Source organism: Salvelinus sp. IW2-2015, unplaced genomic scaffold (assembly GCF_002910315.2).
Source record: "Salvelinus sp. IW2-2015 unplaced genomic scaffold, ASM291031v2 Un_scaffold2101, whole genome shotgun sequence".
Taxonomy (NCBI): Eukaryota; Metazoa; Chordata; class Actinopteri; order Salmoniformes; family Salmonidae; genus Salvelinus; species Salvelinus sp. IW2-2015.
Window position 1 is genome coordinate 46,630 of NW_019943439.1, and position 10,035 is coordinate 56,664.

Genomic DNA, 10,035 nt, shown 5'->3' on the forward strand with positions numbered 1-10,035 from the left:
GTATTGTTTTAGTCTCTAACTATAGATACTGTCTGGGAGACTAGTATTGTTTTAGTCTCTCTCCCTATTCCCTATATTGAACATTATGCATTTTTAGGGTGCTTTTTGAGATACAACTATAGTTAACAAGCAGCAGCAAGGAGTAGTTTAGCCCTGCTATCCTGTATGATGCATTATAACCTGTACATAGATGAACCCCACCTGATCTCTCATGCACCTAGAGCTATAGGTAACAGGCAGCGGTAAGGACTATAAGTGCAGCTCTATTACACCCTTCATAGCAGCAACCCGAGGGGTTGTGATATTTACCACGGCTAAGGGGCTGTTCTATACACGACACAACGTGGAGTGCCTGGATAAAGCCCTTAGCCGTGGTATATTGGCCATATACCACAAAACCCCCGAGGTGCCTTATTGCTGTTATAAACTGGTTACCAACATAATTAGAGAAGTAAAAATACCAAATGTTTTGTTATACCCTGCGGTGTACGATCTGATATACCAATGGCTGTCAGCCAATCAGCATTCAGCCATTGAACCACCCAGTTTATAATGGTCTTGATTTGATTTGGTAATGCGTTATAACTCAATGCATATTCCTTAAGCCTCTATACTCTCTGCACTCGGAGCTGTAGTTAACAGGCTCTATAATAAGTTATAATGCAGCTGGAAACATTGATGACTACCCCAGACCGACTGGTGTTTTCTGCTGCTCAGCAACCCATCACAGCTACAGTCTTTTTATTTTAACCAGCCAACCAGATCCAGGGGAATGGCAGAGGGTTCCAATCATAATTTCCACATTCTGGAACCCGGAGAGAGAGAGTTTCATTGGACAGCGGTTGGCTTTCCCTTCTTTTCCTCTGGGTCTTCAGTTCTTTACTGAACTGCAGGACTTCTGCTGTTATAGTTCTGTGGATGTTTGTTTTATCTGAAGCAGAGACGAGAGGAACTTTAGATGCTGGGGAGTTATCTATATTTATTCTATTGGACCAGGTAAGTTTGATTTGAGAATTAATTCTCCTTTTATAGAAATGACTAAGGGAGGAGTTTACAGGGGAGAAGAGATGAATGAGCTAGTGTGGCGATATCTTGACAAAGACTTCTCTCGTCCCCTCTCTCTATTTCGCTATCTCCCTTCACATCTTTTCTCTCCCTTCTCTCTCCCTTCCCTCGTTTCTCTCCTTTCGCGCCTCCCCCGTCTTCTTCCCTGCCTCTTCTCTTCCCTTCCCTCTTTTCTCTCCTTCCCCTCTTCTCTCTCCCTCTCTCTCATCCCATCCCCTCTTCTCTCTCCTTCCCCTCTTTTCTCTCCCTTTCCTCTCTCCCTTCCCCACTTCTCTCTCCCTTCCCACTTCTCTCTCCCTCCCTCTTTCTCTCCCTTCCTCTCCTCCCACTTCTCTCTCCCTTCCCCCTCTTCTCTCTCCTTCCCTTTCTCTCTCCCTCTTCCCTTTTCTCTCCCTTCCCTTCTCTCTCTATCTCCCCCCTTTTCTATTTCTCTCTCTCCCACAGAGCGCTCAGAGAGGCAGAAAGACCACAGACTCAGGTGAGAGATCTGCCAGTTTGGACTGGACATATTGTGTATCTCAAATAGTACCTCTATTCTATCTCTAGTGCACTACTTCTGACCAGAGTACACTGGGCCCTGGTCTAAAGTAGTGAACTATATAGGGGAATATAGGCTGGTGGTCTAAGGTGTGTACTATATAGGGATAGGGCTCTGGTCCTAAAGTAGTGAACTATAAAGGGAATAGGGCCCTGATCTAAAAGTAGTGAACAATATAGGGAATAGGGCTTTGGTCTAAAATAGGCTGAACTATAAAGGGAATAGGGCTCTGGGTCTATAGTAAGTGTACTATATAGGAATAGGGCCCTGATCTAAAGTAGTGAACAATATAGGGAATACGGGCCCTGGCTATAGTAGTCGCACCTTAGTAGGGAGATTGAGGGTGGCGTTTGGGATATCAGACTAGATTTTTCCCTCTGCTATTATCCAGTCTGCCATATAATTAATGATCTTGCTTTGCACGCACACACTAGCATTGCACGACCTCTTGGAGCTGTTAGCATGGCTAGTGGTTTTATATGGTTGGCGCTGAGGGGCGAAGGACTGGAGAAGCTGTCCGGGCTAGGAGCTGTTTAGCAGTGGCTAGTGGTTTTTATATGGCTTTGGGTGGAGCGGGACTGTAGAACTGTCGGGCTAGGAGCTGTTAGCATGGCGTGGTTTTATATGGTTGGCTGAGCGGGGACTGTAGAATTGTCGGCTAGGAGCTGTTAGCATGGCTAGTGGTTTTATATGCGTTGGCTGAGCGGACGTGAGAATTGTCGGGCTAGGAGCTGATCGCATGTAGTGGTTTTTATAGGTGGCTGAGTCGGGACTGTAAACGTCGTGCTAGAGCTGTTAGCATGGCTAGTGGTTTTATATGGTTGGCTGAGGCGACTGGAGAGAACTGTCGTGCTAGGAGCTTCGTTGATGGCTAAGTGTTTTATATGGTTGGCTGAGCGGACGTAGAGACTGTCGTGCATGAGAGCTGTTACAGATGGCTACGTGGTTTTATATGTTGGCTGACGGAGATGTAGAACTCGTCGTGCTTGGCAGTGTTAGCATGGCTAGTGGTTTTATATGGTTGGCTGAGCACGACTGTAGAACTGTCGTGCTAGGAGTTGTTAGCATGGCCTAGTGTTTATATGGTTGGGCTGAGCAGGACTGTAGACACTGTCGTGCTAAGGAGCTGTTAGCATGGCTAGTTTTTATATGGTTGGCTGAGCGGGACTGTAGAATTGTCGGGCTAGGAGCTGTGTAGCATGGCTAGTGGTTTTATAATGGTTGGCTGAGCACGACTGGTAGAACTGTCCGTGCTAGGAGTTGTTAGCATGGCTAGTGGTTTTATATGGTTTGGCTGAGCATGACTGTAGAACTGTCGGGCTACAGGAGTCTGTTAGCATGGCCTAGTGGTTTTATATGGTTGCTGACGGGACTGTAGAATGTCGGGCTAGGAGCTGTTAGCATGGCTAGTGGTTTTATATGGTTGGCTGGGCTGAGCCGGACTGTAGAACTGTCGGGCTAGGAGCTGTTAGCATGGCTAGTGGTTTTATATGTTGGTCTGAAGCGGGGACTGTAGAACTGTCGTGCCTAGGAGCTGATAGCATGGCTAGTGGTTTTATACTGGGTTGGCTGAGCGGACTGTCACGAATGCTGTGCTAGTGGAGCTGAACCCCATAGGCTAGTGGTTTTTATATGGTTGCTGAGCGGGCACTGACGGACTAGTAGAACTGTCGTGCTAGGAGCTGATAGCATGGCTAGTGGTTTTATATGGTTGGCTGAGCGGGGACTGTAGAACTGTCGTGCTAGGAGCGTAGCATGGCTAGTGGTTTTATATGGTTGGCTGAGCGGACGTAGAATGTCGGCTAGGAGCTGTTAGCAGGCTAGTGGTTTTTATATAGGTTGGCTGAGCCGGGACTGGACACTGTCGTGCTAGGAGCTGATAGCATGGCTGAGCTGGATTTATATGGTGTGGCTCGAGCGGGACTGTAGAACTGTCCGTGCTAGAGCTGTTTAGCATGGCTAGTTAGGTTTATAGGTTGGCGCTTGGCTGAGCCGGGACTGTAAACGGTCGTGTAAGGACAGGCTGCTTAGCATGCTAGTGGTTTGTATTATGGTTGGCTAGCGGGACTGTAGAACTGTCGTGCTAGGAGCTGTTAGCATGCTAGTGGTTTTATATGGTTGGTGAGCGGGACTGTAGAACTGTCGTGCTATGGAGCTGTTAGCATGGCTAGTGGTTTTATATGGTTGGACTTGAGAGGGACTGTGGTAGACTGTCGTCTAGGTAACTGATTGCATGGCTGTGGTTTTAATGGTTGGCTTGAGCGGGACTGTAGAACTGTACGGTGCTAGAGCTGTCTACATAGGCTAGTGGTCTGTTACTATGGTTTCTTGCCCTGAAGGCGGAGTGGACCTTGTAGAACTGTCGTGCTATGGAGAGGCTGTTACGCAATGGCTAGTGGTTTTATAGTGTTGGCTGAGCGGGAACTGTAGGAAACTAGTCGTGCTAGGAGCGTGTTAGCAATGCATTAGTGGTTTTAGGTAATGGTTGGCCTGAGCGGGACTGTAGAACTGCGTCGTGCGGCGCTGTTAGCATGGTAGTGTCTTATATGGTGGCTTGAGCGGCTGAGACTGTAGAACGTCCGTGCTAGAGCTGTTAGCATGGCTAGTGGTGGTTTATATGGTGGCTGAGCCCGGTGACTTAGAACGTCGTGCGGCTAGGAGCTGTTAGGCATGGCTGTGGTTTTATATGGTTGCGCTGAGCGGGACTGTAGAATTCGTGGCTAGCGAGCTGTAGTTGCATGGTAGTGGTTTTTACTAGGTGGTTGGCTTGAGCGGGCACTGTAGAACTGTCGTGCTAGGAGCTGGTTAGCAATGGCTGTGGTTTATATGGTTGGCTGAGCGGCGACTGTAGAACTGTCGTGCTAGGAGCTGTTAGCATGGCTAGTGGTTTTAATATGTTTGGCTGAGCGGACTGGTAGAACTGTTCGTGCTAGGAAGCTGTTTAGCATGGTTAGTGGTTTTATACATGGTTGGTGCGCGGGAACTGTAGAACTGTTCGTGCTAGACTTGTTAGCATGCTAGTGGTTTGGATTGGTTGGCTGAGCGGGACTGTAGAACTGTCGTGCTTAGGAGCTGTTCAGCTTATGTTTTATGGCTGAGGGCGTGATGTCTGCTAGCTGATACATGGTAGTGGTTTATATGTTTGAGCGGACTGTAGAACCTGTCGTGCTGACTTAGTCGGTAGGAATTCTGGAGCTACCGACTTAGACTGTGCATGCTAGTGTTTTTATATGGTTTGGGCTGAGCGGGAATGTCAAGAACTGTCGTGCTAGGAGCTCGTTAGCATGGCTAGTGGTTTTATAATGGTTTGGCTGAGCGGGAACTGTAGAACTGTCGTGCTAGGAGCTGTTGCATGGCTAGTGGTTTTATATGATGTGGGCTGAGCGGGCTGTAAAACTGTCGTGTAGGAGCTGATAGCATGGCTAGTGTGGTGTGTGTAGTGGTCAGAGGTCGTTTTGCTCCGTTTTAAGTATTGGGTTGGCTGAGCGGACTGTGAACTGTTCGGCTAGGCAGCTGATAGCATGGCTAGTGGGTTTTATATGGTTGGCTGAGCGGGACTGTAGAACTGTACAATCACCCTTCTGAACAATATTTCTGTGACGTATAAGCAGGTTAACCGTTAAAGAGGAAAGGAAACACTCGACTATAGAACACCAGCTACCTGGAAATCGCCATATTGGCATTGTTGCATCATCGGCAAAAGAGTTTTGTAATTCCTCGGCGCCGGAAGATAGAGACGTAGAGCAGATCTATACGGCCATGAACACAACTAATCCTCATGAAGATGGAGACGTAGAGCAGATCTATACGGCCATGAACACAACTAATCCTCATGAAGATGGAGATTTAGAGCAGATCGATACTGCCATGAACACAACTAATCCTCATGAAGATGGAGACTTAGAGCAGATCGATACGGCCATAAACACAACTTCCTTATTTTGAATAGTGTAACTTTTACTGTACGATTCAAGATGGCGCTAACCATACCTCTAAAAAACGTTGTTCAGGATCAAAACACCGAAAATGAAGATGTTTCTGTGTTACAAGCAATATGTTTTGTATTAGTGACTGGTATACATCTCTTCGCTTTACATCCTAAAGTGTTTCCATTCCCCTATTTAAAATTTTAAAAAATAAAAACTTATTTAAAACATAGCTGGGACTACTTTCTCTCTCTCTCAGCCGTCTCACAGCTGTAGCAGTAAGTATCCCGGTGCGGTGTCGAGGTTCGGGCCGGGACTACTTATTTTCTGCCTCTGACACAACCCTGGAACTATGTGGCTCCAGCTTCAGTCGATTGGCACGGTAACAGGCTGGAGAGGTTACTCCGGCTGTGGATAGAAGTTTTCCCCAACTTCAGACGCTGATCTGGAATCAGTTTAGCCTAACCTGATGTTAGCCTTAACCATAAGGAGGGGGGGAATGCAAAAACTGACCTTAGATCAGAGTTTGAAGGGAACCTCTTACCCAGAGGTTTAGGAGATTGTTATCAATTGAGCAATATATACGGATGCATGTAAGCAAAATAGTTTGAGGGGGAGGGGAGGGAGAAGGAGGAGAGGGGAGTAGAGGAAATGAAAAGGGTAGAAGGTACAAGAAGTGAGGGAAGAGCAGTAGGGGGGGAAGAGAAGGAGGGGGGGAAGAGAAGGAGGGAAGAGCAGGAGTGAGGGAAGAGCAGGAGTGGGGAGTGAGGGAAGAGCAGGAGTGAGGGAAGAGCAGGAGTGAGGGAAGAGCATGAGTGAGGGAAGAGCAGGAGGGAGGGAGGAGGGAGCGGAGCAGGAGTGAGGGAAGAGCAGAGTGAGGGAAGAGCAGGAGTGAGGGAAGAGCAGGAGTGAGGGAAGAGCAGGAGGCGGGAAGACAGGAAGGCGGGAGTGAGGGAAGAGCAGGCGGGGGAGTGAGGGAAGAGCAGGAGGCGGGGATGGGGAAGAGCAGGAGCGGGGGATGAGGGAAGGAGCAGGAGGCGGGGAGGAGGGAGAGCAGGAGGCGGGGAGTGAGGGAAGAGCAGGAGGTTGGGAGTGAGGGAAGAAGGGAAGAGCAGGAGGTTGGGGAGGAGGGAAGAGCAGAAGTGAGGGAAGGGGCAGGAGTGAGGGAATCAGAGTGAGGGAAGAGCAGAGTGAGGGAAGAGCAGGAGCGGGGAAGGAGGGAAGAGCAGGAGGTGGGTAAGGAGGAAGAGCAGGAGGTGGGAGGAGGGAGGGAGGAAGTGAGGAAGAGCAGGAGTGAGGAAGGGCGAAGTGAGGGAAGAGTAGGAGGTGGGGAGTGAAGGGAAGAGCAGGAGGTGGGGAGTGAGGGAAGAGCAGGAGGTGGGAGTGAGGGAAGAGCAGGAGTGAGGGAAGAGCAGGAGGTGGGGATTGAGGGAAGAGCAGGAGGTGAGGGGAAGAGCAGGAGGTTGGGAGTGAGGGAAGAGCATGAGGTTGGGATGAGGGAAGAGCAGGAGGTGGGATGAGGGAAAGACAGGAGGTGGGGAAGGAGGAAAGCAGGAGGTGGGGAAGGAGGGAGGGGAGGAAGTGAGGAAGAGCAGAGTGAGGGAAGGGCAAAGATGAGGGAAGAGTAGGAGGTGGGGAGTGAGGGAAGAGCAGGAGGTGGGGAGTGAGGAAGAGCAGGAGGTGGGGAGTGAGGGAAGAGCAGGAGTGAGGGAAGAGCAGGAGGTGGGGATTGAGGGAAGAGCGGAGGGAGGGAAGAGCAGGAGGTTGGGAGTGAGGGAAGAGCAATGAGGTTGGGAGTGAGGAAGAGCAAATGAGGTGGGAGGAGGGAAGGCAGGAGGTGGGGAGGAGGGAGGGCGGAAGTGAGGGAAGAGCAGGAGTGAGGGAAGGGCACAGAAGTGAGGGAAAGAGCAGGAGGTGGGAGTGAGGGAAGAGCAGGAGGTGGGAGAGGAGAAGAGCAGGAGTGGGGAGTGAGGGAAGAGCAGGAGGTGGGGAAGTGAGGGAAGAGCAGGGGTGGGGAGGAGGAAGGCAGGAGGTGGGAGTGAGGGAAGAGCAGGAGGTGGGGAGTGAGGGAAGAGCAGGAAGTGGGGAGTGAGGGAAGAGCAGGAGTGGGGAAGTGAGGGAAGAGCAGGAGGTTCAACTGTAGGGTAATAGGAGTTTGTTCCCCCTCCCCCTCCTGTGTTAGAAGTGGACTGCTAGCTGGGATGTGTTATGTGTGACTCATGGGTCTGGACATAGTTAGCAGCTAGAAGTCAACATTGCTCTGCTCTGTAGAAAACAGCAGTATACTCAGAAAGTAGAGCGGACAGGAGAAGAACAAAGATAGAACGAGAGAGAACGGCGGACGGTCGAGACAGACATTACAACAGACAGAGAGAGGCTGAAGGTAGTCTACACTTTGGGTATGTTGTTTGTGATTGTTTTGTCGGGAAGTTTCACTCTGAGGGGATATGAGCTTTCCTCCGTTATCTGTCCCTAAATACTCTGGGTTTCCTCCGAAGGAAGGAAAAAGAGGAGGAGAGAAAGCACAGGCAGAGAGGACAGCAGACTGTCTAGCTAGACACTACAACAGACAGAGAGGACAGCAGACTGTCTAGCTAGACGCTACAACAGAGAGGACAGCAGACTGTGTAGCTAGACACTACAACAGACAGAGAGGACAGCAGACTGTCTAGCTAGACACTACAACAGAGAGAGAGGACAGCAGACTGTCTAGCTAGACACTACGACAGACAGAGAGAACAGCAGACTGTCTAGTAGACACTACAACAGACAGAGAGGACAGCAGACTGTCTAGCTAGACGCTACAACAGACAGAGAGAACAGCAGACTGTCTAGCTAGACACTACGACAGACAGAGAGAACAGCAGACTGTCTAGTAGACACTACAACAGACAGAGAGAACAGCAGACTGTCTAGCTAGACACTACGACAGACAGAGAGGACAGCAGACTGTCTAGTAGACACTACAACAGACAGAGAGAACAGCAGACTGTCTAGCTAGACACTACGACAGACAGAGAGAACAGCAGACTGTCTAGTAGACACGACAACAGACAGAGAGGACAGCAGACTGTCTAGCTAGACACTACAACAGACAGAGAGGACAGCAGACTGTCTAGTAGACACTACAACAGGCAGAGAGAACAGCAGACTGTCTAGTAGACACTACAACAGGCAGAGAGGACAGCAGACTGTCTAGTAGACACTACAACAGACAGAGAGAACAGCAGACTGTCTAACTAGACACTACAACAGACAGAGAGGACAGCAGACTGTCTAGCTAGACGCTACAACAGACAGAGAGAACAGCAGACTGTCTAGCTAGACACTACAACAGGCAGAGAGGACAGCAGACTGTCTAGTAGACACTACAACAGACAGACAGAGAGGACACAGTAATGTTTAAGTGTCTAATCGGTTAAGTGGGGTGTTTATATGGTGTGGTCATGTTCTGCATGTTTTAGATCAGGTTCAAAATGAAACACACACACACAGAATTACACTTTACAGGCTGGTTTAATCAATGTTAGTAGATTTAAAAAACACATTTAGCTCTAGGTTGGACCAGTGTGGCAGACTGATCAGCAGTCTGTTAGCTCTAGTCTGTGAAGGAATGCAACAAAGGGAAACGTTCTGTAATGGAAGGAAACTTGCTCTGGGTGTTCTGTAATTGGAAGGAAACCTGGGGCGAATGCCTGCTCTGGGTGTTCTGTAAGGAAGGAAAACCTGCTCGTGGTGTTCTTGTAACGGAACGGAAACCTGCTCTAGGGTGAAATCTCGTAACGGAAGGAAACCTGCTCTGGGTGTCTGTAATGGAAGGAAACCTGCTCTGGGTGTTCTGTAATGGAAGGAAACCCTGCTCTGGGTGATCTGGTATGGAAGGAAACCTGCTCTGGGCTGATCTGTAACGGAAGGAAACCTGCTCTGGGTGATCTGTAAGGAAGGAAACCTGCTCTGGGTGTTCTGTATGGAAGGTAACGCTAGCTCTGGGTGTTCTGTAACGGAAGGAAACCTGCTCATGCTGGTGTTCTGTAACGGAAGGAAACCTGCTCTGGTGTTCTGTAATGGAAGGAAACCTGCTTCTGGGTGTTCTGTAACGGAAGGAAAACCTGCTCTGGGTGTCTTGTAACGGAAAGGAAACCTGCTCTGGGGTTGTGTATCGGAAGGAAACTGCTATGAAGGTGATTCTTGTAAGGAAGGAAAGAGAACAAGAATGAATGAAACCAACATAGATCAGACTGTTTCTTTTCTTTTCTTTATTCAGCAAGGACTCTCTCTCCTCTATCAGGGCCGCCATTAAGAGGAGTGAGTCCAAAATCCCTCGTTTTATTTACAGAAACAAAGTGATTACTGGGCAGTTCTCTGAGATGTTTCTCGTCTGTAAATGTATAGACAAGTCCACTCCCCTGTGTGTACCAACAGTCTGTTGTTACCTGTAATAGGACCTGTTGTTTACGTATATAGTGGCCTGTTTGTTACCTGTAAATAGGACCTGTTGTTACCTGT

At 49.0% G+C, this 10,035-nt stretch overlaps 1 long non-coding RNA gene across 1 annotated transcript in view; it reads left to right on the top strand.

Annotated features, from left to right (window-relative positions):
- LOC139024989 (uncharacterized) overlaps positions 1-9,834 on the top strand; it is a 21,476-nt gene extending 11,642 nt beyond the window's left edge. The window contains exons 2-3 of the long non-coding RNA XR_011476395.1: positions 1,510-1,543; positions 9,794-9,834. This is a non-coding gene — a long non-coding RNA (uncharacterized lncRNA). The remainder of the gene's footprint in view (positions 1-1,509; positions 1,544-9,793) is intronic.
- The last annotated feature ends 201 nt before the right edge of the window (positions 9,835-10,035 follow it).